General features: G+C 29.9%; 1 long non-coding RNA gene across 1 annotated transcript in view; it reads left to right on the forward strand.

The window, feature by feature from the left end:
* The first annotated feature begins 692 nt into the window (after positions 1 to 692).
* The window catches only part of LOC145277816 (uncharacterized), a 77,658-nt gene continuing 52,514 nt past the window's right edge, over positions 693 to 25,836 (forward strand). The window contains exon 1 of the long non-coding RNA XR_013868209.1: positions 693 to 1,155. This is a non-coding gene — a long non-coding RNA (uncharacterized LOC145277816). The remainder of the gene's footprint in view (positions 1,156 to 25,836) is intronic.

Below are 25,836 nucleotides of genomic sequence, written 5' to 3' on the forward strand. Positions count from 1 at the left end.
CTGCTTTCCGGCTGACTACAATATGGTTGTCTTTAAGTCTAACGTAAATAAGTTCTTGATGAGCCGTTCCATATAAGTTATTAAATTTACCAAATTTTCATTACTAATGATTACTATATTGTCCAATTTCTACTGTACACTCTTTAACCCTTATCCTTGAGTGGTCTCTTGGCCTTGATAATGTGGTGATGCCTATGTAAAAAAAAAAAAAAAAAAAAAAACTCCTAAGACTACACAAAAACATACTCCTCAGGTTGGCAGAGAACAAGACCACGCCAGCATGATCCAGACTCTGTCGGAACTAATTTTTGAGGACGAATATTTGATTGATACGAAAAAAAAAGCAGCGTTTGGTTCTCTTGTAATTGAAAGGGCCTCCTTTGTAGTTGAACCTGTTCCAGGGTAGATATGAGTATGCCTTTCTTATCTTATACTAACTGCAGTTTGTATCAAACTACAAGCATTAAAAACATGAAAACTGAAAACTACAAAAAAGAGAAAGAAAAAGATAGAAAGTTAGAGCGTGAGCATGTTAAATAAAGTAGAAATATGAGAGAGAGAGAGAGAGAGAGAGAGAGAGAGAGAGAGAGAGAGAGAAAGAAAGAGTATAACACCAGAGTCGATAAAAAGAGGTGGAATAAATTAAAGTGTGTGTGTGGGGGGATAGAATATGTGTAAAGTTCTTTCTCTTTAAGCATGAGATAGAGAGAGGGAGGAAGAGAGCGGGAGAGGTAATGATACATAGGGAAACAAGCGGAATTGCAGCAAATAAAATAAAGAAAGAAAGAAAAGCGAAAGAAAAAAGTAAGAACATTAGTGAGAGGGTAAGGGATGTGACAATATTTTCTGTGACGACGACGTAAACTTTGCTTTTTTTTTAGTCAAATCCTCCGTGCCAACTTGGTCACTGTCGACTCACATAGTTTCATAGTTAAAAAATTAATTACTTTTACTTTCAATATTTTCAAAGTATTTTTGTTTTAACATTTGTACTACAGCTGATTTAGTTTTAATAAAAAAAGAAATAAAAAGAAATTTTCTGTTAACTACGCGAGAAGCAAAGAACACAAAAACGTCGATCATTTGAAATAATCGAAAAGTTGCCGACTCAAACATTTCTTCGATAAGACAGTTTTTGACAAACCCAAACTGAAGGTTAGTCGTTTCTTTATTTAGTTCTTTATTTCTGTATTTTTCACAGTGTTTGCTGCTTATCTTTTTAAATATCTTTTTGTATGTTGTGCAAGATTTTTCCAATGCAGTTTTAGGTGCTTGTGAAGAGTCGACAGATCGATTTTTTGTTTAAATATGCTGTTTTAAGCAAAAACAATACTACTTACTTAATCGTCATGTCGAAAATAGTAATACATCCAAAAATTACGAAAATTCATTAAATAGAAAATCATTTATAATTAAAGTAATTTTTATGGGAGATTAGGGGAAATGGCATCTTTTCTACATGTGAACACTGTGAAGATTGCGAATATAAGGGACACACTTATCTTTCTTTTCGTCACTTTAATGACGAGGTTTTGTTATTTTTTTATTTTTATTTTTTGCCTATAGCTATAGTTATCGTATTATCCGTAGGTTTGCATCCACCATTAAATCAGATTTTAATTCTCCGTCCCCCTTTTTTTTAGACATTTGCGGGTGAAAATTTTGGCGGAAGATTTTTTTAAGAGTTAATATAAATTTAATGTGAAATGATGATCCATTTTCCAGCTTTTCTAGCGTTTTAGGACAATTAACCACTTTGTTGCAGTGGAAGGTAAATTTTTAGAAGAGTGAGTGGGGGGGGGGAGCCTACTTATAGGCAATTTTATCAACCTTGCAATTTGGTATCTAAAAACATGGTTAAATGTCCTAAAAAGCTAGAATAGCCCGGAAATGAGAAGTAATTTTACGTTAAATTTATATACGACACTGATCCCCCACTATAAATTCTAAATTATTTGTTTCTTCATTGCGTCAAGTTTGTTTTAATTTTTTTAATTTTTGTAATCATCGAAAAAGTAGGATAAGCCTATCACTTTTTTTTTTTTTATTATAGGGGGCTATTAATCTATCTAGTTACGATTAGAATTACTTAACCCCGGAGAACTATCTAAAGATTTTTTTTTTTTTTTTTGTAAATTCTTTGTAGAAAAAAGAAACGCGCTAAAAATTAAAATTGTCGTTATGTCATTAAATTTAACCCTTCTTGTCGTACAGTCGTACAGTCGTCCTTACAAACACACGGACGCTAGAAACGCCCAACTCTGAGGACACAACAACAGCGCAACAGGCAACACATATACACCTCTGAGACCTCTCATCGTGAATATTACAAGACACGCCACCCGCCCATGTTTTTTGATTTTTTAAATGTCGCCGTTCAACAAGTTGACGATAATAAGGCCTCAACAGTTAGTCCAAGAGTGGCTTTGTTACTGTCCGGCTGAGGTATGGTACTATCCAGTCCTAGGAGGTTCCTTTCCTCTGACTTGGAAAAATCATGTTGACATGGGTTTTGGTTAGATCACTGAACTTAAGCAACGTTGAACCTGGTCAATATCAGATGGGTGTCATTTTGGAAATGCCAGGAGCGTGGGAGGACGGCGACCCAACCCATCCCTGTAAAAATTAACGTCATCAAACCGGATTGCGTAAATAGAGGTTAACATGATGTTAATCAAGGTTAACGTGTATACAAGACTATTTTTAGGAGTTACTTCGTCAGTAATCGCCTAAGGTGCCACAACTGAAGAATGCCAAAATGACGACTGAGACATTTTTATACTTTTATATATATATATATATATATATATATATATATATATATATATATATATATATATATATATATATATATATATATATATATATATATATATATATATATATATATATATAATAGTCTTTAAAATTGTAAACCGCTTCAGTCATTTCCAGGGCTGGCTTAATATTCTCCTGTCAATCCTACTCAGAACTGAACCCTAAGTGCTGATTTCTTGCAAGTAATGCTAATTTAAATTTTGTGTAATTGTTCTTATTTATTTGCCTTCCCACGAGGTCGGTTTTTTAATGTGGATAAATCCAGCTCCCCAAAAAGGGGCACTCTGGATAGGAACAAAAATTAAAATTGTCTCAGTCATGAAGGATTTCTCCTCCACTAACCGAGGACAGAAAAAGTGACTATAAGAAATATATAGGAAGAAAGTGTAGTATCAGAACAGAGACTACACTTTCTTCCTAGCCAAAAGTGTAACATCAGAACAAATACTGCACTGTGAGGTTTTTATCATTTATTTTTTATAAATGTAAAAATGACAAATATTAGTAAAAAAAATAAACAGTTAGGCACAAGGTCGACTCAAAAATATGGGGAGGGGGATCTGTAGTCATCCTTGTCACTATACCTTTTTACTTGTCTAAGGGGTATCCCTTGCTAAAGTTTTCACTTGCAACAGTCACTCCAGGGGGTTCCTACCTACTGTTCCCAAATCCAATCGATTTTTCTTTTTAATATATTAATATATTTACAACAAAACAGCTTAATCGTTTTAATTTACATAAAAGTAACAAAGGTAAAAGATGATTTCATTGGTGATGGTGGGGGGGGGGAAGGTGAAATCAATCGAAAAAGAAAAAAAGTTGTTAGTAAGGTCCTCCTGTCCATCACTAGATTGCAGCCCGGCCACTGTTTTCTGGCTTAATGAAGGATGAAAACAAGCAGGTCGATCCCTAAGGAGTTTGAAAAACTAGGTTTGGGACAAAATAAAAGATGGGTTGGGTTGGTTGGGGGAGAGTGTCATTCCAAGTTTGGGGAAAAAGAGCCGAGGGCAAAAAAATGAAGGGGAGGGTGCAACATGGAGTTCTCTATCGGGAGAGGAGAGGACCATTCACTCCGCTGGCTAAGGGAAATAAGGCTTACCTTACTGGAACTGGGGTCTAGCAAGATAGGAGCTGTGCGCGCCATGTCTTGGCAGGGAACACATACTCTGACTTGGCTCCTCTTCGTACACACAAGCTCAGTGCCTTAATCCATCGTCTTTCAAAAGCCGTGGGATGTAATCTCTTCTTATCAGTCCTGATCTTGACCATTAATTGGTGTTTGAAGAATGCGACCAAATCCTGATCTGTCCATTTCTCATTCAGTCTGAATGTTCACACCACCATTCTGACTATGGCCAGGATCGCGAGAAACACCATTTGCTTCTCCCCATTCCACAACAGCCTGGCAGTTGCATGACCAGGGACATGTTCAGCAAGTGAGGATCTTGGGATTGATGTGAACCGTCACCTTGTTGGATCAATCTACCCTTCACAGCGTAGTTCTGCTCGGGGTTGACCAGATCGCCTATAACAGTCAGCAGCCAATTGGCTAGGATCCTGGCCCAAATCTTCAACTCTGTGTTTAGCAGAGTTATGGGCCTGTAGTCATCTAATTCTTCCCTGCCATGCCTGTCCCTCTTCCTCATCAATGTGATCACTCCCTGATCAAACTAATGGTTGAACACATCCGTCAGAATCAGGATAAACATGGACGACAGCCTTACGTACAGTTTGTCGTACAGTCCATCAAGCTCTGTTGTTGCTAATCTGCTTCATCGCAATCAAGACCTCCTGTTGGGTCACCCTGCCTTCGCAACTAGCTGCTCTAGTTGCCTCAAGGAGGGGAGAGTTGGCCAAATAGCCGCCAAATTCCTGTACGGATAGGCAAGACTCTTGCATAAAATGCTCCTCAAAATGTTCTCGAAACACCTCTTAGATCTCCCGAGTTGATGTCAAGGTTTATCCATCTGGGTGTTTGACGCTTACGATACACTTACCCGATTCATGCCTAGAGGCTTTATGATGCTCATCTGTATCCAAATTCACGGTTTCGTTAGTTATCTTACCTAGTCTACACCTAATTACCTGCCATTCATAGCGCTCGCGAGCCTCATCCTGAATGTCCTGCTTAGCTAGTTCTACACTGAAGACCACGAATTGTGATTCAACCTGGATGTCAAACAAAGTCAAGATTAATCTGACATAAGAATATTACCTTAGTCTAGGAGGATTTCTTGTCCTTGACTGAGAACAAACAAAAACACTTTGAATGCTGGATTTACCTGCATCTCATTACAGCAAAGGTTTAGGTTAGGGTTAGTTTATAGTGAGGATTCAGCTCCCTTAAAAGGAAAGTCTGGTTCGATTACATTCCCTATCGCTCCCCCCCCCCCACCCCGAAAAGCAATAAACCTATCATTGTTTTTTGAAAGAAGGTAATGCTGGGGAATATAGCCTAATGATGTAGATGCCTACTACACTAGACTGGATATGACACAAGAAATTCACGAAGAACAATTCTAGCAAGAGAAATTCAGTCCTCCATCTCCACACACTCCAAGAGAACTGTAAAAAGAATGTTTTCTAAAATTATTATTGATAGTTTACTGCTTAATCTTTCAGTGAGATGCTGTGGTGTACCTTAGTTGTTGTGAGTTGAATTATTTTTTACAAACATTCAGAAAATTTGACAGATTGACATTTTATTTTTCATTTAATGACAACAATTTTTAAAAATGGAATTACAACATAAATTTTCATAATGACTGCAAATGTCCACTCCTATCTGGTTTACGATGCAGTGACTTGGCTAAGGGCAAAAGTGTAGTATCTGTTCTGTCTTCAGCCAGTGAAGGAGAAATCCTTCTAGACTGAAGCAATTTAAATTTGTTCCCTAATCTAGAGTGTCTTGTTTTGAGAAAGATTTTTCTCACGTTAAAAACCAACCATGTGTTTAACTCAGACCTCGTGGGTAGGTATGTAAATAGGGTCTATGTACATGCATGGGTGACTTTTAAAAAATAATTTTTACAAAAGAACACAATACATAACAGAGAGCAACCCACGACACTGCTAAAGCATGGAGGTCAATGAACAATAAGAAAAATGAAAGTATTATAAAATGGTGAATAAAAAAGAGTCCATGTAGATGTAGGATTAGCCATTTCCTGTTTTTCTGCTCAAGGAGTTGACTCATCTTATTGGTTAGCATTTCATATCTCCTTTAATTATTTATCTACACAACAGTTTTTTAAAACTGTCATTAAAAACTTGATTCCATTTTAAGATTTTGGAATCTATATAACTATATGAGTATAAGACAACCATATTTCTGTGAACAAATAGATTTTTGTAAGCTGCTTCAAGACTTAAATTATACACTTATTATACACTACAACTTTTGTGGCTTTCAGTTGGGACATTTGGAGAGTGCATAGACAAATGCAATTTCAGGATCGAATAAAAAATCTCACAACAATGTGTGTTTTTTGTTTTTTGAAATAGATTATAATTTTCTTTTATAATCTGATAACACAAAATACAGTTTTTTTAAACACAAATTAGGGATTAAAAAATTATTTTTTTGTAACAAAGCCAAAATTCTGAAATGTTTGAATGCGTGAGTTTTTTTTTCTGTTTTTCTGTTTTGGTTACACATTTATTGAATTAAAATAAGTATATAAGAAACATATAACACAAAATAGAGTTTTCTGCCCTTGATGCACGTTTGTCTGTCCCTGCTATACCCTCTCCAAATATCCCAACTGAAAACAAAAAAAAAAGTTGTATCTTTGCACTAAATGCACAAGTGCCTAAAATTTTCTTTCACTATCGAAGTGATGGATTTGTGGAATACTTTGTCATTCCTCAGTGACAGTAGTGTGAATACCCTAGTGATGCTTGATGCTAATTCCTGATTGTGTGCCTCAAAGACCCAACTATAAGTCCTAGTACTGAAAAATATAAGAAAGAAAGATGGATGATCCTGCCTTATCTATGCATGCGTCTGTTTGGTGGTCAATACTTCCAGTCTGAACTGGTTCAATACACTTTATACCTCAACCAACCAATGAGCTGACCTACCAATTAGCCTAATTATAAAGATACTTTTATGAATTATTTCTTGAAAAACCGAAAAACAATAAATATTTATATAACTTAGTATTTCTTTTTCTATTTCTTTTCTTATTTAGGCTACTGTTTCATCTTAAGTGCTATTCTCATAATATTTCAGTCAATGTAACTTCCGACCTTCCTTAAGTGTATTTTGTTGAACTTGGAAATCTCTCTATCAAACTCAGGAATCTGCATGGAATTTCAAATTAAACCTTTTATTTAATCCACTGGGGTAGCATGCTCTCATTTCGTCATGAATATTGAAGCTTCAATTTCCAAAAGAACTATATAATTCACTGAATTTTCTGAGTACTTTATCCGTTACACCACTGTTTCTTGTGGAACAATAGTTTGAATAATTCAAATAATCCAAATTCACTCATCTCAAAAATTCAAAAACACTTTCTTATATTTTTCCTTGTGTCACAGAAATTTTTATTCACTTTGGCCTGTTAACTTTGGCCATATTTTTTATTTTTGTCTTCTTCACTGGCTTCCATAATGGCAACAAATTACAACTTATGTGTTTTATTTAACTACTAGCTAGCCGACATTTTATTCGTAAAGTTTGCACATTTTCAAATTTAAGGCAGACAACTCCTATGATATTCTTCAATTGAAAAGGAATTATCCCCATGATTTTTATTTGGAGTTGATTATTTAATATATGCTTCATGTTAGCAATCGTCTGGTCTGAAGTAAGTAATTTTTTAAATAAATTGTAAACAAATAGATTATTGTTTATAGCATGATGAAACAATAGCAAATAAAAATTGGTTAGTCAGAAGCAAAGTCAGCTTAAATGCTATTTTGGTATGGCTTTAAAATATGACAAAATAACTTTGATGACAGAACTTTCTGAGAAGATGATAATATATATAAAATGTTGTCATTAATTTTATTTCATTTGCCTTATCTATAACTTATTGTTAAACTTATTGTAAAACCTGCAACTCTTAGTCCCAGATTTGGTCTTCAAATTTGTGGCAACATTTTGATAACCCATCCTTTTGAAAGAGATTTTACTTTTTCCCCAAACATGATCAACACGTGCCAAGTGTAATCTTTCACTAATGAACAACTATATTCGTCCCTTTACCACCATGGCAAGACAAAAAAAAAAAAAAAAAAAAAAATAGATAAAATTCTGATGATGGCATATATCGCCGAAATATTAATTTGAAACAAACAAATATTTATTTATTTGACACCATATTGCATTGTAATTTGACTTATAAACGTATTTCATACATATTTTATTTTAGGTCTTTTATTATTTACTTGTAAATACATATAAAATATGTGTGAGCCATGCCAGCTTTCAAAGGAATGAGGCTCTAGTACTCTAAACAACATTGAGTATAGCCGAAGGGGATAATGGAATGCATAAAGGTCGGCAATTCACAATTCTTCTACAAAATGCTATAAAATGGAATTGTAATGTAATAATGAAAAAAATCGTGAATAAAGTTCTTTATGAAGATTAGATTGTCATAGTTGTGAATTGTGTGTATGTGTTCTCACCCCTCGGCTAGAAATGATGAATTTCTTGACAAACAGAAAGCATAAAAAACGTATAAATTATAGATAATTTATCATGATTTTTAATTTTACTGTTTTTGCTGAACCACTGTCTCTTAGGGGGGAAAAAGTACATTTTTTGATAAAAATTAATTGAATATTGTACTGTTATAAAAAATGGATATTTTGTAAGTTTGTACAAAACTCATTTCACATGTTTTTAGATAACGCTGCTTGGTCTTAATATGTATGTCAGCTTCAGGTGAAATTGTATGTCTGAACAGCAAAGAGATTTTTTCTTTTTTGTTAATACCGGCATATGTATACTTCTACCTATTATCACAAAATAGGAATCATTTTTTCCATTCAAAACAAGATCTTTCTTTATAAAAAAAACTTTTACGTTCACATCACAGTTCAGATTTGATTGTTTAATATTAAAATCTATTTTGTTGTTTTTTTGTTTGTGTACAGATAAAAAGGAAATTTAGTGTCTATTTTGATGTTATTTAGTGTATATTGTGTTTGTTCTGAATGCTTGGTTATTTGGGTGCTTTTTGTCTAATAGTAAGTTTGTGGCTAGTAAATATGAATCTGAAATCTAATTTTGTTTCGCCTATGTCTCTGATATTTAGACATTTTGTGTTAAACGTTGGGCATATTACAGATGAGATTTGCCGGTTGTTTTGGAGTAGATCCATTTGGGAGTATGAAGAGAAAATCTATCAGTAAATATTAATAAACTGAACATCAAGCTTTACTGAATGTATAATTGCACAGTGTTTAATTTATTATTTTTTAATGTACTGAGCATAGTTAATGGATTTGTGAGTTTTTTCCATTCTTAAAGATGGAGTCGATTCTGAAGAATTGTAAAGTTAGAAAAGGTGAACTTGTACATGTATTGGTCATGATTGAAAACTATGGAATGCAATCCATTTGTATATTTGAGTTGTCATCTGTGAATGGATGTGATTTTGTTAATAACTAATCGAGTAAGATTTTAGGAAAATAATAGTTTAGAAATTTATGGTTGTCTCAAGGTTTGGTATATATGATGATAGATAATATTGTTCTGGGATTGGATTGTTTTATTTAGGGATCTAATAGAAGTGTGTGAACGTTCAATGCCACATTTTATTGTGTGATTTTATATATATATATATATATATATATATATATATATATATATATATATATATATATATATATATATATATATATATATATATATATATAATGTGCCAGTTCACAATCATTCTGACTCAAGATTCAACAGTTTGTGTCAGTAATTTTCATTTCAAGTTAATAAACAGGCTGAATCTTTTAGAAATTGAATAAAAACAAAATAATAATATAAAAAATATCAATACACATAATATACATAAGAGAAGGAAGTATATATTAAATGTATTTGTTGTTCTCATTCTGATGAATACTGACAGTTATTATTGCTAAAAGTAGCAATACAAGTTGTTGCAGCAAAATCCGACACTTGACAAAAATAAAATGAATTAAGCAATAAAAACAAGTTGTAAATGCAGAGACCCGATAATTTAGTTAGCAACACTTAGTCACATGTTACATTATTTTTAATGTAACCATTGACAGGGAAAACAACCGTTTCAAGGCAGGCATAAATTGAATCACACACTTTGGCCAACATGTCCTTGTCTAAAGTAGTGAATGCCTCCATGATAGCGGCCTTTAGAGAGTCAACTGTCTTGTAGACGTGCTTCTTGGTCTTGGCCTCGATCATTCCCTAGAAAAAATAGTCAAGAGGGCTGTAGTCAGCTGACCACAAGTCTGACGATCAATAAGGAACCTTTCTGAGCAATCATGCCTGGGTCTTCTGGGTCATGCAGGCACAGAGTCCTGTTGGAAGACATAGGAACATCTGACAACAATCTTGTTCATCCAGAACTTCACCATGCTCCTCGGTACTTCTTAGTAGAACCCTTTTTTGACTTTTAGACCCTTTTAAAAGAAGAATGCATGACGTTCCTCTCACTGAGATGACACCAAAGAAGGAAAACTTTATATGCTTCGCAACAGAACCATTAAGTATTCATTTATCGTTTTGCCTGTTTGAAAATGTTTTCTTCAAAGACCCGTGCTTGAGTTTGTTTAGCAAAGTTACTGCCTGGACTCTTTGGAAGCATTTGTGTTGAGCATACAGCGAAAATTGCAGTAGTAGGAGTAACCAATGTCTTTCATGATTGTTCAGCAGAGTGCCACTTGTGATAGCTCATGTCAGCGGCCATTTTGGTGGAGCTCGAGCAACGCTCTCTATAACAGTATTATAAATACTATCAGAAGATACATTTTTCACATACACACACACGCGCGCACACACACACACACACACACACACACACACACACACACACACACACACACACACACACACACACACACACCGAGAGCATGTTGGAACATTGCAGAAAGTTGTTTGTTTTGTGAAAAATACAGTTTCTCATAATTATTTCTATTCATATAAAGTTGTTTTTATATTTTTATGTATATACGATTCACTCATACTCGTAATTTATCAATTATCATGAATTTTGGAACACGGCTAAACTTAATGTGGGATATATTGAGTTTAAATTAGTTATATAAAAAGGGCCAAAAAGAGGAGGAAACCCTTCTAGAAAATTCAGATACCTCTGATTTTATGAGATTTTAACAATAGCTGTTACATATCAATTAATAAATATTCACCAAATCCATTTAAAAGAATAGAAATGTTTTTTTTGGGGGGTGGGGATGGGGGTTCATAATATGTGCACAATCTCCCATTTTAAAATTCAAAGGTCTACATTAAATTTGATCAACAGTTATCAGACACCAATTAAGGAAGACTTCGTTACTTACAATTTATTTTATAAGACCCCTTAAGCTTAAGCTTTAAATTTTGTTTTTTCTAGAATCAAAATAAAACAATGGGCTTTGATCAAAATTTGAATAGGGATTCTATGCATAAGGTTTAGTATCATTATATCATGATTTTAATCTTCATAAGGGGAAATAAAATAGTGTAAAACTGTTCTGTCCAGAGGAATTACTTTTACCTGTTCCGAGATAGATATTCTTCAAGTTACAATAATAATATTTGGTAGAATAAAAAAAAGTAACAAAAATATTAGAAAAAATATTCACGTGTGTTCTGTGCATATCTTGTCATAAGAGTCTGCAATTTATTTTTAATCTTTGTTAGGAAAAATAAATTTCAAAGCAGATATGGAAAAAATCTTCGTTTGAATGAAAGAAATCGTTTGAATAAGAAATTCTATAATTTTTTTCTTTATTTTCAACACTTTTGCTCTCTTGTTCTTACTTCGTTATTCTGTCAGAAAATAAGTTGCAGAACGGTTCAGAATGACCTAAAAACCTAAATGTAAGTCTGGTGAGGAATATAATCTCTTAAAATAAAAAATAAAATAAAAAAACATACTTTCGGAGAAATGGGTCAAATTAGGATAATAAACAGACTTTCATTTGGCTTTGCACGTCAACCAACTGTGGTTTTTCTTTGCTTTTTTATAATTTCTTTTTTGTGTTTTACTTGCCAATGAATACATTTTTTCTCTGCTTGTTAAAATATGTTAGAAATACATACGCATTCCCATTTGCATTACGTTTTAAAAGAACGGACAGTTGAAAACTGGAAATTGGGGATAGGTATACCAACTTTATCAATTAAATTGCAAGACAACTTCATGCATGTGAAAGTGGGGGAGGGCGATAATAGCTTAATAATCTCTCTTCAATAAATGTTTATTCAAAGTTTTCACAATGTTGCATGTCCGAACATTTTAAATTCTGAGATTCGTTTGTACGTAAGTCAATAATATGACAAAAGTCCACTCATCCAGTTGTAAAGTTTATCCACTCAAATCGGGCGTAATGATCGGTTTAAAAACACAAATTCCGTGACATGTTTAAAAAAATGTCAGCGATTTGATTTTGTTACTCAACTCATGCAAGCACAACATGCAAGCAAGCGTGAAAGTCAGAAGTTATCAATTACATCGTCAACATGTTTTCCAGTTATACATTCTCAATACGTCAGGTTGCTGAGGCAATCTTAACACATTTTATGGATAATTCTTGATTAATTTCAGCTTACAGAAAGATTGCATACAGAACGCTACAGTCACAACAACAGATACAGGATTTGTAATGCAGTCGGTAGGTTAAGATAGAAAATGTTGTTATAAAGTAAAATCATTTTATTGATGTTTTTGAGGCAAAAAATAGTCTTTTCTCCTTTATTTTCACAATCTAGTTTTATTTGAAATTAACTTTGCATACTTTACCAGCTGTCTTACACTTTTCTCTCATGATGTTTTTATTGATGAGAATCTAAATCTCTAGAAAAAAAACAAGTTGTTTCCTTTCTCTGCTCAATTCATCAAATATTGTGTTCAAGAGATGATGCATTTCATACTTTCTGTTCAAAGAAGACTCACTTTTCCATCCATTCCTGCGACATACTAGTTCCTATTGCCCATTCTTTATATTTTTGTTCTGCCTTCCACAAAACCTTTTTTTTCGCAAATAACATGCTCGTTTTGTTTTGTTCTATACTTTGAATATCAGATCGATCTAAAAGTTAAAAATTAATTTTAGCAAACTGAAATCTTCTTTGTACTTTGTCGATATCAAGATATCAGCCCAATTTCTTCGATTGCTGAACAGAAAAAAAATGGTTGTACAATTAATCAGAAACTCAGAAAAACGTTATGCTAAACATGTGATCTGGTACTTTGATAAAATTTAAAAGATGATCGTCACAGCTTTATTCTGAGTTTCTTCAGTGATATATGCCGTTGAATATTGGGTACCTTTCTGGCAATTATTTGTAGCGTTTTCATGTTTTTCCATGATCACCATTTAAATGCAATATCTCATCCCAGTTTCATGGTAGTTTCTTTCCCAATACTCTTGACATTTTTGGGGTGACTTTCACTAAAATCAATGAACACTACTTTCATGACAGCTGCTTCTTGTTTCATTGTCAATGTCTACAAACACGGCAGCTCAAATATTTGTTTATTGTGTAAAACATCAGGTGTTGTATCAAATATCATACTACAGTGGTTACTCTTTCTTTTACAAAGATATAACAAAAAAATGGATGAACTTCGTTGCCAACTAGCTTAGTTAACTTATTCGCCAATATAGTGTCTAAGTTCAAGTAAATAAGTTCAATTAAATAACTCATTCATCAATATAGTGTTTAAGTTCAATTAAATAACTCATTCATCAATATAGTGTTTAAGTTCAATTAAATAACTCATTCATCAATATAGTGTTTAAGTTCAATTAAATAACTCATTCATCAATGTAGTGTTTAAGTTCAATTAAATAACTCATTCATCAATATAGTGTTTAAGTTCAATTAAATAACTCATTCATCAATATAGTGTTTAAGTTCAATTAAATAACTCATTCATCAATATAGTGTTTAAGTTCAATTAAATAAGTTCAATTAAATAAATCATTCACCAATATAGTGTTTAAGTTCAATTAAATATGATTCAAGTCTGCAACAGACAGTCATATTTGATAAGTTCCACACGAACCCAAAATTCTATGTTTATGAAGGGAATGATGTTGACTTGCCAAAAAACTTTGTAAAGTTTATAAATCGCCGGTGAAAATCTTTCTAGATTAGTTTTGCTCGAATACATGTTTTAGTACAATTTTGTCGATCGTGGATTCTTCTGATAATCGTCTTTCAAAATTTTTGCACCCATCATATCGTCCTCCTGCACCAGTTTTTCGTCAGAGATGAAAAAAGAATACATTTCTTAGATACACATCATCATCAAAGGAGATCTTTCTAGACCGACATAATTTTTCTTTTTTCCCAATTCAGTGCTCCTTTTTGAGAGCTGGATTTTCCTCTTGTATCTAACTCTGCTCTTATAGGGAGATGATAGGAACATTATTGGATAATTCAATTCTTAAATGTTTTATTATCGAATCACACATTTTAGTTTTTGTTAATCTAAATATTAATAATTTATATATTAATGATCTATATATTAATAATCTATATATTAATAATCTATATATTAATAAGCTATATATTAATAATCTATATATTAATAATCTATATATTAATAACCTATATATTAATAACCTATATATTAATAATCTATATATTAATAATCTATATATTAATAAGCTAGCGTGTGTGTTATTTATTTTGTGTGTCACGCTTACTGTCGTATCTTATGGACTTCCATTTCTTGTAATAAATATTTTTACCAATAATTCTTCATAAGTTTTGGTTTCGGTTTCGATTATAGCGTAAAGAACTCAAGTTTATATGTATATGTGTGTGTGTGTATATATGTTTTTTATATTCATAAGTTTTGGTTTCAGTTTCGATTCCAGCTGATGATATGGATATATTTTTTTATTTTTGAAATCACAACTTTATAAGATATAAAAATCGATAGAACATTAACTCAGTGTGCAAGAATTAAAATATATTATTTAAGCGTACTTTACTTTACTGGACGTCCTTGCTAGTTATTTATTAATTGATTAAAAATATTTTTTTTTTTATTATTCAACATTTTTTTAATGTATATTTAAAAAAATAAATTCGAAAAGTATGTATTCAAAAATCATCATTTAATTCTGATCTACTTCTTTTGTGAATATTCAATTTGACAAAGCTACATTTGAAAATAGTCTTTCCTGATCCCAACCCAAGTGTTACGCTCCAATTCCAAAGAATGGATCTTTTTTAATTTCTATGACTAAAGTCAGAACTAATTATGAGTAATCCAACAAGAACAATAATATCGATATCAGTAAAAAGGATTTCATTATTTTCATGAAAGTAAAAGAATTAAACAAGGAAAACAAACAGGTGTTATTGATTTGGAATGGGAAAAATAACTTTGAATATAACACTGAAAATATCTATTTAAATGTGTAATAACTAATTTATTAAAAGATCTAGACATTTGATTTTTCTTTTTGAATTAAACAATTCCAGCCTATTTGTGACAAAAATATTCTGCAAGTGGGTGGGGGTCAAGTACAGCCTGCATTCTCTTCCCTCTCCATAATTGGAATCTCGTTTTTTCTTTTGTTAATCATCATTTAGAACAGGGATCGGCAACTCATTCGACCTCGCAGGCCGGATCGTGTTATAATGACGGGTCGCGGACGGATGAAGACCATTAATAAAAAATTAATGAAAACAATTACATATATACCCATAGCAATAAAAATATATAAAACGATAATGAAAATAAGCATTGAGTAATCAGAAATAAAAAATCTAAAATAAAAAATTTAAAATCAGAAATAAAAAATCTAAAATAAAAAATTTAAAATCAGAAATAAAAAATCTAAAATAAAAAATTTTAAATCAAAAATAAAAAATCTAAAATAAAAAATTTTAAATCAGAAATAAAAATCTAAAGTAAAAAATTTAAAATAAGAAATAAAAAATCTAAAATAAAAAATTTAAAATCAGAAATAAAAAATCTAAAATCTAAAATAAAAATCAGAAATAAAAAATATAAAATAAAAAATATAAAATCAGAAATAAAAAATCTAAAATTGAAAATCAGAAATAAAAAATCTAAAATCTAAAATTTAAAATCAGAAATAAAAAATCTAAAATCTAAAATTGAAAATCAGAAATAAAAAATCTAAAATAAAAAATTTAAAATCAGAAATAAAAAATCTAAAATAAAAAATTTAAAATCAGAAATAAAAAAATCTAAAATAAAAAATTTAAAATCAGAAATAAAAAATCTAAAATCTAAAATTTAAAATCAGAAATAAAAATCTAAAATAAAAAATTTAAAATTAGAAATAAAAATCGAAAATAAAAAATTTAAAATTAGAAATAAAAAAATCTAAAATAAAAAATTTAAAATTAGAAATAAAAAATCTAAAATAAAAAATTTAAAATAAAAAATTTAAAATTAGAAAAAAAAAATCTAAAATAAAAAATTTAAAATAAAAAAATTTAAAATTAGAAATAAAAATCTAAAATAAAAAATTTAAAATTAGAAATAAAAAATCTAAAATAAAAAATTTAAAATTAGAAATAAAAAAATCTAAAATAAAAAATCTAAAAAAAAAAATTTTAAATTAGAAATAAAAAAAATCTAAAATAAAAAATTGAAAATCAGAAATAAAAATCTAAAATAAAAAATTGAAAATCAGAAATAAAAATCTAAAATAAAAAATTGAAAATCAGAAATAAAAATCTAAAATAAAAAATTTAAAATCAGAAATAAAAAAATCTAAAATAAAAAAATTTAAAATCAGAAATAAAAAATTTAAAATAAAAAATTTAAAATCAGAAATAAAAAATCTAAAATAAAAAATTTCAAATCAGAAATAAAAAATTTAAAATAAAAAATTTTAAATCAGAAAAAAAATCTAAAATAAACGATAAAAAATTTAAAATCAGAAATAAAAAATTTTTAATTTTAAATCAGAAATAAAAAATCTAAAATAAAAAATTTAAAATCAGAAATAAAAATCTAAAATTGAAAATCAGAAATAAAAAATCTAAAATCTAAAATTGAAAATCAGAAATAAAAAATCTAAAATAAAAAATTGAAAATCGGAAATAAAAAATCTAAAATAAAAAAATCTAAAATAAAAAAATTTAAAATCAGAAATAAAAAATTTAAAATAAAAAATTTAAAATCAGAAATAAAAAATCTAAAATAAAAAATTTTAAATCAGAAATAAAAAATCTAAAATAAAAAATTTAAAATCAGAAATAAAAAATTTTTAAATAAAAAATTTTAAATCAGAAAAAAAAATCTAAAATAAAAGATAAAAAATTTAAAATCAGAAATAAAAAATGTAAAATTTTTAATTTTAAATCAGAAATAAAAAATCTAAAATTGAAAATCAGAAATAAAAATCTTAAATTTAAAATCAGAAATAAAAAATCTAAAATCTAAAATTGAAAATCAGAAATAAAAAATCTAAAATAAAAAATTGAAAATCAGAAATAAAAAATCTAAAATCTAAAATTGAAAATCAGAAATAAAAAATCTAAAATCTAAAATTTAAAATCAGATATAAAAATCTAAAATAAAAAATTTAAAATCAGAAATAAAAAATCTGAAATAAAAAATTTAAAATCAGAAATAAAAAATCTAAAATAAAAAATTTAAAATCAGAAATAAAAAATCTAAAATAAAAAATTTAAAATCAGAAATAAAAAATCTAAAATCTAAAATTGAAAATCAGAAATAAAAAATCTAAAATCTAAAATTGAAAATCAGAAATAAAAATCTAAAATCTAAAATTGAAAATCAGAAATAAAAAATCTAAAATCTAAAATTGAAAATCAGAAATAAAAAATCTAAAATCTAAAATTGAAAATCAGAAATAAAAAATCTAAAATCTAAAATTGAAAATCAGAAATAAAAATCTAAAATAAAAAATTTAAAATCAGAAATAAAAAATCTGAAATAAAAAATTTTAAATCAGAAATAAAAAATCTAAAATAAAAAATTTAAAATCAGAAATAAAAAATCTAAAATAAAAAATTTAAAATCAGAAATAAAAAATCTAAAGTAAAAAATTTAAAATCAGAAATAAAAAATCTAAAATAAAAAATTTAAAATCAGAAATAAAAAATCTAAAATAAAAAATTTAAAATCAGAAATAAAAAATCTAAAATAAAAAATTTAAAATCAGAAATAAAAATCTAAAATAAAAAATTTAAAATCAGAAATAAAAAATCTAAAATAAAAAATTGAAAATCAGAAATAAAAAATCTAAAATAAAAAATTTAAAATCAGAAATAAAAAATCTAAAATAAAAAATTTAAAATCAGAAATAAAAAATCTAAAATAAAAAATTTTAAATCAGAAATAAAAAATCTAAAATAAAAAATTTAAAATCAGAAATAAAAAATCTAAAATAAAAAATTTAAAATCAGAAATAAAAAATCTAAAATAAAAAATTAAAAAACCAGAAATAAAAAATATAAAATAAAAAATTTAAAATCAGAAATAAAAAATTTAAAATCAGAAATAAAAAAATCTAAAATAAAAGATAAAAAATTTAAAATCAGAAATAAAAAATGTAAAATTTTAAATTTTAAATCAGAAATAAAAAATCTAAAATCTTAAATTTAAAATCAGAAATAAAAATTTAAAATAAAAAATTTTAAATCAGAAAAAAAAAATCTAAAATAAAAGATTCAATATCAGAAATAAAAAATCTAAAATAAAAAATATAAAATCAGAAATAAAAAAAATCTAAAATAAAATTTTTTAAATCAGAAATAAAAAATATAAAATAAAAAATTTAAAATTGGTAAGCTGAGTTTTACCTTAGAGTACCTATTTACAATGCCTCCCCATGGGACAGAGTCAGACACCAGGGAAGTCTTTTTTACGTGGAGTCGTAAATTCAAATGAATCACTATATCCATAATTAATGCTAAAGAATAAAAGACGTAATTATTTAGTGAATTATTTGAAGGCACCACAGCCTCTTCTCTCATAAATAAATAATTGAGAGTATAATGCTCCCTTGCAGAATTTTTTTTCTTTTTGAATAAGTAAATACGAAGAATGAATTTTATTTTGGTATTTGAAACATTCTAATTTTATTCAGTTTTTTTGCAGAGTAATTAAGCTGCTTTCTCGCTTTGTAAGCATGGCAATGTATGTTAAATACATGCAAGTTAAACAAAGTACGCAAGCTTATGACTGTTCATCAAGTTAATTACTAAATGTCTGAGCTTCAATGAGCTTCAAGTTAGTAAGATGTTCAGAATATAGTAGATATTTTAATGGAGGGCATTCACTTGGTTGTATCTCTTAGAACAAGTATCTAGATGATAATTGTTCTATTTAAGGTAGAAGTTCCATATCTCTTCACATTTCATTAGGGCAACTAAGAAAAAGAAAACTTTGGTGTAACATATTTGATTTCAGTTACACTTAACTCGAGATTATCTCTGGAAAGATTGAAAAAAGTTGGGCAAGAGAGGAATGGATTCTAGCACATTATACTTTCCGTAGACCACCATGAAATTAGAGCACAACCATTGTGGTGGTAGTGGTGGTCAGATTTTCTTTTTTTTTCTTATCTTATAAAGTAAATTTCCCCCTATTTTGATGACCGGAATGGCTTCATGCACAAAAATTACATGAATAAATCTGTTTACTCATTCATTTTCAACATATTTTGATCTTTGTTCTGTATTCCCACTTGATTTTAAAATGTTTATATTTAATCTCGTCTGATATTTTATTTTTTATCAGTTGTTAATAGATAAGTTAATCACAACGGTCAAATCAGACATGGAACTCATGTTTGGTCCTTGCGTTTTTGGTGTCCCGATGTGGGAATTTTGAATGCCGTTGACTCTGCTGCCGATCAACGAGGGTAGACAGCCTTGATGTGCGATGTGGTTAACACCATTAGAACCGGTTCAACCCACCCGTACAAGTAAGACAAGTAAATGATAGATAAGCTAATAGATGTTAATAGATAAAGCTGAACTCACCCTCATATCGCATTTCATCACCTTCAGACTTTTTTTAACATGTCCACTTAAAACACAATGTCGTCTGTTTTGTTTTCTTTTTTCTAATAAATTTTTTTAATAAGACTGACTTTTTAATGACAGAAATGGCATTGAGATTTTTATTGTTCATTAATTTTCTTTGTATTTTATTTAAATTCAAACTGCCAAAACAAACTTGCATTTGTAAAAGGGATACACACATTTAGAATTATGACTTTGATATATTCTACTACACTAATCTTTCTATTATTAATCTCTAGTATATTTTTGTACGTAAAAATGGTCTCATTCTCAGCCATTTTTTTCGGTCGGAAATAGTTGGTGCAGAATTAAAACTGTCTGCGTTTTAGGTTTTGTCACGCACCATTTCAATGTTTTAGGGGGTAACTGGTAGTATTTTAGAGCATGTTTAGTTGAAAAAGAACAGTTTTCATCCTAAAAGTCATTTAGAGTTTAATCTATGCGCATTACTTTGTTGACTGTTATATAATCTATTTTTTATTTAAATGTAGTTGATGCCAATGTGGAAGGTAAAAACAGAAGTGATAAGAGAGAATTGACAAATTCAAGACGAACAGCATTGCTACAAAGGTCTAAAGGGCGCATCCTAGAACAAGATGCAATCAAAGATGTTGCCATAAAATTCGGTATAGGAAGAAATACTGTAGGCAGAATTTGGTCACGAGCACTAGACAGTTCGTCCGATATATCGGTGCCAATGGATTCTTTGAGCCGTAAGTTTCTCTGTGGCCGAAAAAAGAGGAATCATAGTTCACAGTTAGCAAAAATAAACACCTTTCTCTTGAAAAAGAGAACCATTTTGAGGTCTACTGCTCAAGCATGTGGAATACCTAAGACAACGTTGATTGCAAAGATGAAAGATGGCGAAATTCGGGCACATTCTAATGCTGTAAAACCACTTCTCATGATAGAAAACATGAAATGTCGCGTTGATTTTTGCTGTTCACAGTTGTATTTAAATCAAGGAACTTTTAGAGAAATGTTTGATGTCATACATGTTGATGAGAAATGGTTTTACATGATGCAAAATGCTAAGACGAACATGACCCTTTAAGAACCACTAAAAGCAAGCGTTTCATTACAAAGGTAATGTTACTTGCTGCCATGACTCAACCCCATTGGGATCCACATTGCAAGTGTTACTTTGACGGGAAGATTGGAATTTGGCCATTTGTCAAACAAAAGGCGGCTAAACGTAACCGCAGAAACAGGCCTGCTGGAACAATGATAACTAAAGTCATGGATACAATCACAAAAATTCAAATTCATGAATTCCTTGTTGAAAAGGTTCTCGTTTCCACACGGAACAAATGGCCAAGTGGATCACAACGAATCATAATTTAACAAGACAATGCTAAGCCACATATACATTCAACAGACCCTGTGTTCAAACAAGAATCGAAGAGATTAGGGATGAATATTGAACTGGTTAACCAGCCTTCAAACAGTCCGGATCTGAATGTGCTTGACCTAAGTTACTTCAATACAATCCAATCCATTTAACGCCAAAAGGCTCCAAAGAATATTGATAAATTGAAGCAGTTGAAACCAGCTTTCAAGAATTAGAAAAATCAAAGTTGAACAACATTTTCCTGACATTGCAGGAGACAATGGAACAAATAATTTTGGCTGATGGTGGCAATAATTACAGGCTTCAGCATATGTCAAAAGCACCGCTAGAAAGAAAAGGAAAACTTCCCACTTCAATTTTGATATCAGAAGAATTGAAAAGTAAATTACCACAATTGAATACATAGATGTTTTAGCTTTTTGCATTATTTTTTTGTATATTTATTTAATCATACATTGTAGGAATGTACGTGCAATCAATTGTCAATTTAATTAAGTATAATTATTTGGTTAACCTGTATTTCCTTTCAAAAGTACTGCTTTATAAAACTTGAAACTTGCATGCACTAAGTATTTCCGACCAAACTGAAAATTTTTGTGCACCAACTATTTCCGACCGGAGGTAGTATTACTTATCCTGAGGCTTATTTCTCTAATCTTTCTTTCAAACAAATAAACATTTTATTATGTTGCCATGTGTGTATTTTCAGCGTCCAAATTCTTAAATTTATTTCTATCTCTATAAATTTAGTTATGTTTATATGTTAGTATTTTCAGGATTCACTGCTAGGCTTAAAGAGTTCAAATATTGATTATATTTAGTTTTTTTAGTTATATACAAAGGGGGGTAAAAAGGAAATGGAAGCTTTTGTGGAACGTAAGATATATTTCAAATTTCAGTTGTAACATGAGCATAACTTTCCATCTGAAAATTGCAAAAATATCTGATTTGCATAGTCCACAAATAGTGATCACCATCAGAATGAGAGAAATAGTGACCGCCATTTATTAATGACACTAATTAAACAAAATTCTTGGAATTTTAATTTCTTCTTAAAATTCCTTAATCTTTAGTCGTAATTTCAATACATTTTCTAGGATGAAAATCATATAATCATGGATATGAAGTTTAATATTACAAGATCTTGATTTTTATCTTTGTAAGTGTAAAGTGTGAAAATGTGTCCTGCCAGCTTGTTGCTAAGATCCACACCAAAAATAAATGGCTACCCATATGTTTTTTTCTATATATAGCTATCAGAAGAGAACACACCCTTGTTACTTTCTGTAATTCATTTTACAGTTAGAAGACATAAAAGTTGTTCAAAACTGTTCTGCTCAGGAAATGAATTTCACCTGTCCTGGCGGTGGTGTTCTATTACTTATATAAAATTAACAATTTGGATAAAAATACTGATAGGTGTTCAGGGGCGGGAGAATAAGTTCTTTGGTTCTTTCAATTTTCCCCAGCAACATCCATGCACTGGCCCCGCTAGTACTCAATAGTTTAATTTAGCATGTATAACTCGTGTATTTGTAGATTTGAGAATATAGTAATTCTCATGCTTTGTAAATTATCTCTGTGTTTTGTCAGATGTTTCTAAGCAAATCAGTTGCTTATCGGGGGGGGGGGGATCGAGCGTTGCTTAACATTCAAAGACAGAATAAAAATTATTCCCAAATCTCTCAGTTCTCCCTTATCCCGCAATCCCAGTAGATGCATCTCATTAATTGATTTGGTTCCCCCATCTTGATACAATTAGGTAGATATTGGCATTCCTTTTCCATTTTGATGTTCTTATGTAAAGACGAGTAAGACTTGAATTTTGTTGCTAACAATCATCTAAGCTGGCATTTCTTTGTTTATTGACTGCTTTGAAATTCTTAGCATTTATTATTTTATGAATCTTAAAAGAAACAAGTTTGCCCCAGCCTTTCCTGTAATACCAGAATCGACAGCTTTGGGCAGTGCACTGTTTACCAAACTCCTACGTTGTCGTCATTGGCAACCACCAAGAAGAGAAAGGAAGTAGATTTATTACCTGTAAAGATTTTTTTTCAAAATGGACGACATGCAAGGACGAGCGGGGGGAGGGGGAAACAGTTAATATGGAATTGCAGTTAAGAAATTGTTCCTTTCTTTTTAATGTAGAGGAGGCAACAAGAAACAAAATAAAAACTCTAAATCTCAAACAAAAGCTCAAACTGTGTGTGTTTGTGTGTGTATGTGTGTGTGTGTGTTTGAGTATGCGTGCGTGTGTGTGTGCGCGTGTGTGTGTATGTGCGTGTGTGTGTATGGGTGTGTGTGTGTTCTAGTAGATTGCCCATAAAAACATGGTGGAATTATTTACATTTGATAGGAATCATCTTTTATTTGTATTTTAGTTTATTTATTTACCGTATTTACCCAACATTGCCTGGGAGGCAGTGAAATCGTTTTTGTTTTTATTTAGAATCATAGCTGTAAAGTAGACATTTCACATTGTATTTCTTTAATCTTTAAATACCATTTGTCCCCTTGCTGATCTTTATTTTTAGTTAATCATTTAAAAATGTTTATATTGTCAAACTAAATAATTTAAAATATAAACTGTAGCATAGTAAGTCATTTTGTCAATATCATAATGCAACAATTAACAAATGAAAATTGTTATAAGCAAAATGTGATTTGTCAGCTTAAATGCTATTTAAGTCTAACTCGGAAAATCCAAAAAAATAACTTTATATGTTCAATAATTCATATCCTTACTTCATTTGTATTTAGAAGATCTTGCCTTCAATAAAGCATTTACAAATGGGTATTTATCAGCTTTGATATGCCGTACAACCAACTCATCAGATGAAACTTAACTGAGTATCTCTGTAGAAATCTTCCTTACTTTTTTGTCTCGATTCCTTATTTCATATTTAGCATAAAAAGTGAAACAATTACAATCTAATTTCCTGTGGATGAAATAAAAGTCTGTTTTTGGTGAGAGAAATAAATGCCAGCCTTTATATTCATTCAAGGGCAGCATTGACATCCACATAATAGTTAAAAACGTGTGTAAATGATCTTATAGATTGAACAAGTTTTTAATGGTTTTTATTCCAATAAAATAAAATAAAAAAATAAAAATAATAAAAAAAACTGGCTGCGCAAACATGCAACCCAATCTAAGGCAGAGAAGACTTTGCATTTTGATTCTAGAAAATGTCTTGAATTTAAGATTAAGGGATTTTATTGAAATTCAGATAATCTTGCTTAATTGATGTCATCATTGTTGGTAGTTACTATTGGTACACTGTGGATCAAATTCAATATAAATTAGATATTGTTTACCATATAAAATCATATTTTATTGAATTCAGAGATTTTCAGGTTTTTGACAATACGAAAATTTTGTTGTGTGTATGTGCATGTTATCTATATACTAATATGCTAAGTCATTTCTTGTTCATACGTCCACATTTGATCAGCAAAAATGGTGGTCGGTGATTAATCTATTGATAAACAATACTGACTTTACTCATTTTAAAATGAATTGTTCCAAGATCCAAATATGTCATCCTTGTCAACTACAATTTTAAATAAAAGTGGCATATATTTTATTAATTTGAAGAATATTTAGCTGACAGTTATATTTACAATAAGAAACAAAAAATATTGTTTTAAAAAGAATTAAATTGCTACAATTGTGAATAAATAAAAAATGCAGAATACCTGTATGAAAATGATAAGTATTTTATCTACATATTGATAAGCACTATTTAACACCTGAGTAGCTGTTCATTGTTTCAAAAGGTTGCTATCCTTTGCGATAGAGTAGTAGAAGTATACTAAAAATAGACATTCTTCCCTTCACGTATACTTCCCTTCCCTTACATTAAATAGGATGATTGTTTGGAAGGATTCAAAAGAAGAAAAATGAGGACAAGAAGAACAGCCCTAACCCTAACGCAAGGCAGAAAAGACTTTGCACTGATAAATGTTATGATATGCCAGTAAGTAAACATTGGAAGTTGGTCATATGTACAGAGTGAGAAGAAAGAAAAAATGATTTAAACTTACAGTTAAGAGATTTGAAATGTCTTCATAATCCCTATGGGGTACACTATAAACGAAACTCTCAACAGGAGACAAAAATGCTAAAGTTATAAAATACTACGTTGCTTTCTTCACTTAGCTTTATAAAAATACATTCGTTTGAACCAGCATGGTATAACTTTTTAACAGCTTGATTTTGTTGTTAGCATATGGAGTACTTACTTTAGCACGTAGTCCATGAAGGTTACCAACATTCATAAGTGTAGGTGATGCTATTGGAAATGAAAATCCACGTCGTTAACCATTTCATCAGTGTCAGCTCTCATGTACCATCATGATTTACTGTAAATCCTAGTATGTTTCTTGAAAATTTAACAATATACAGAAAAAATATTGGATCTTTCTTCTCCTGTAAAATCATTATCTT

The sequence above is a fragment of the Euprymna scolopes genome, chromosome 6 (genome assembly GCF_053919585.1).
Source record: "Euprymna scolopes isolate OS-2025 chromosome 6, ASM5391958v1, whole genome shotgun sequence".
In the NCBI taxonomy this organism is placed as follows: Eukaryota; Metazoa; Mollusca; class Cephalopoda; order Sepiida; family Sepiolidae; genus Euprymna; species Euprymna scolopes.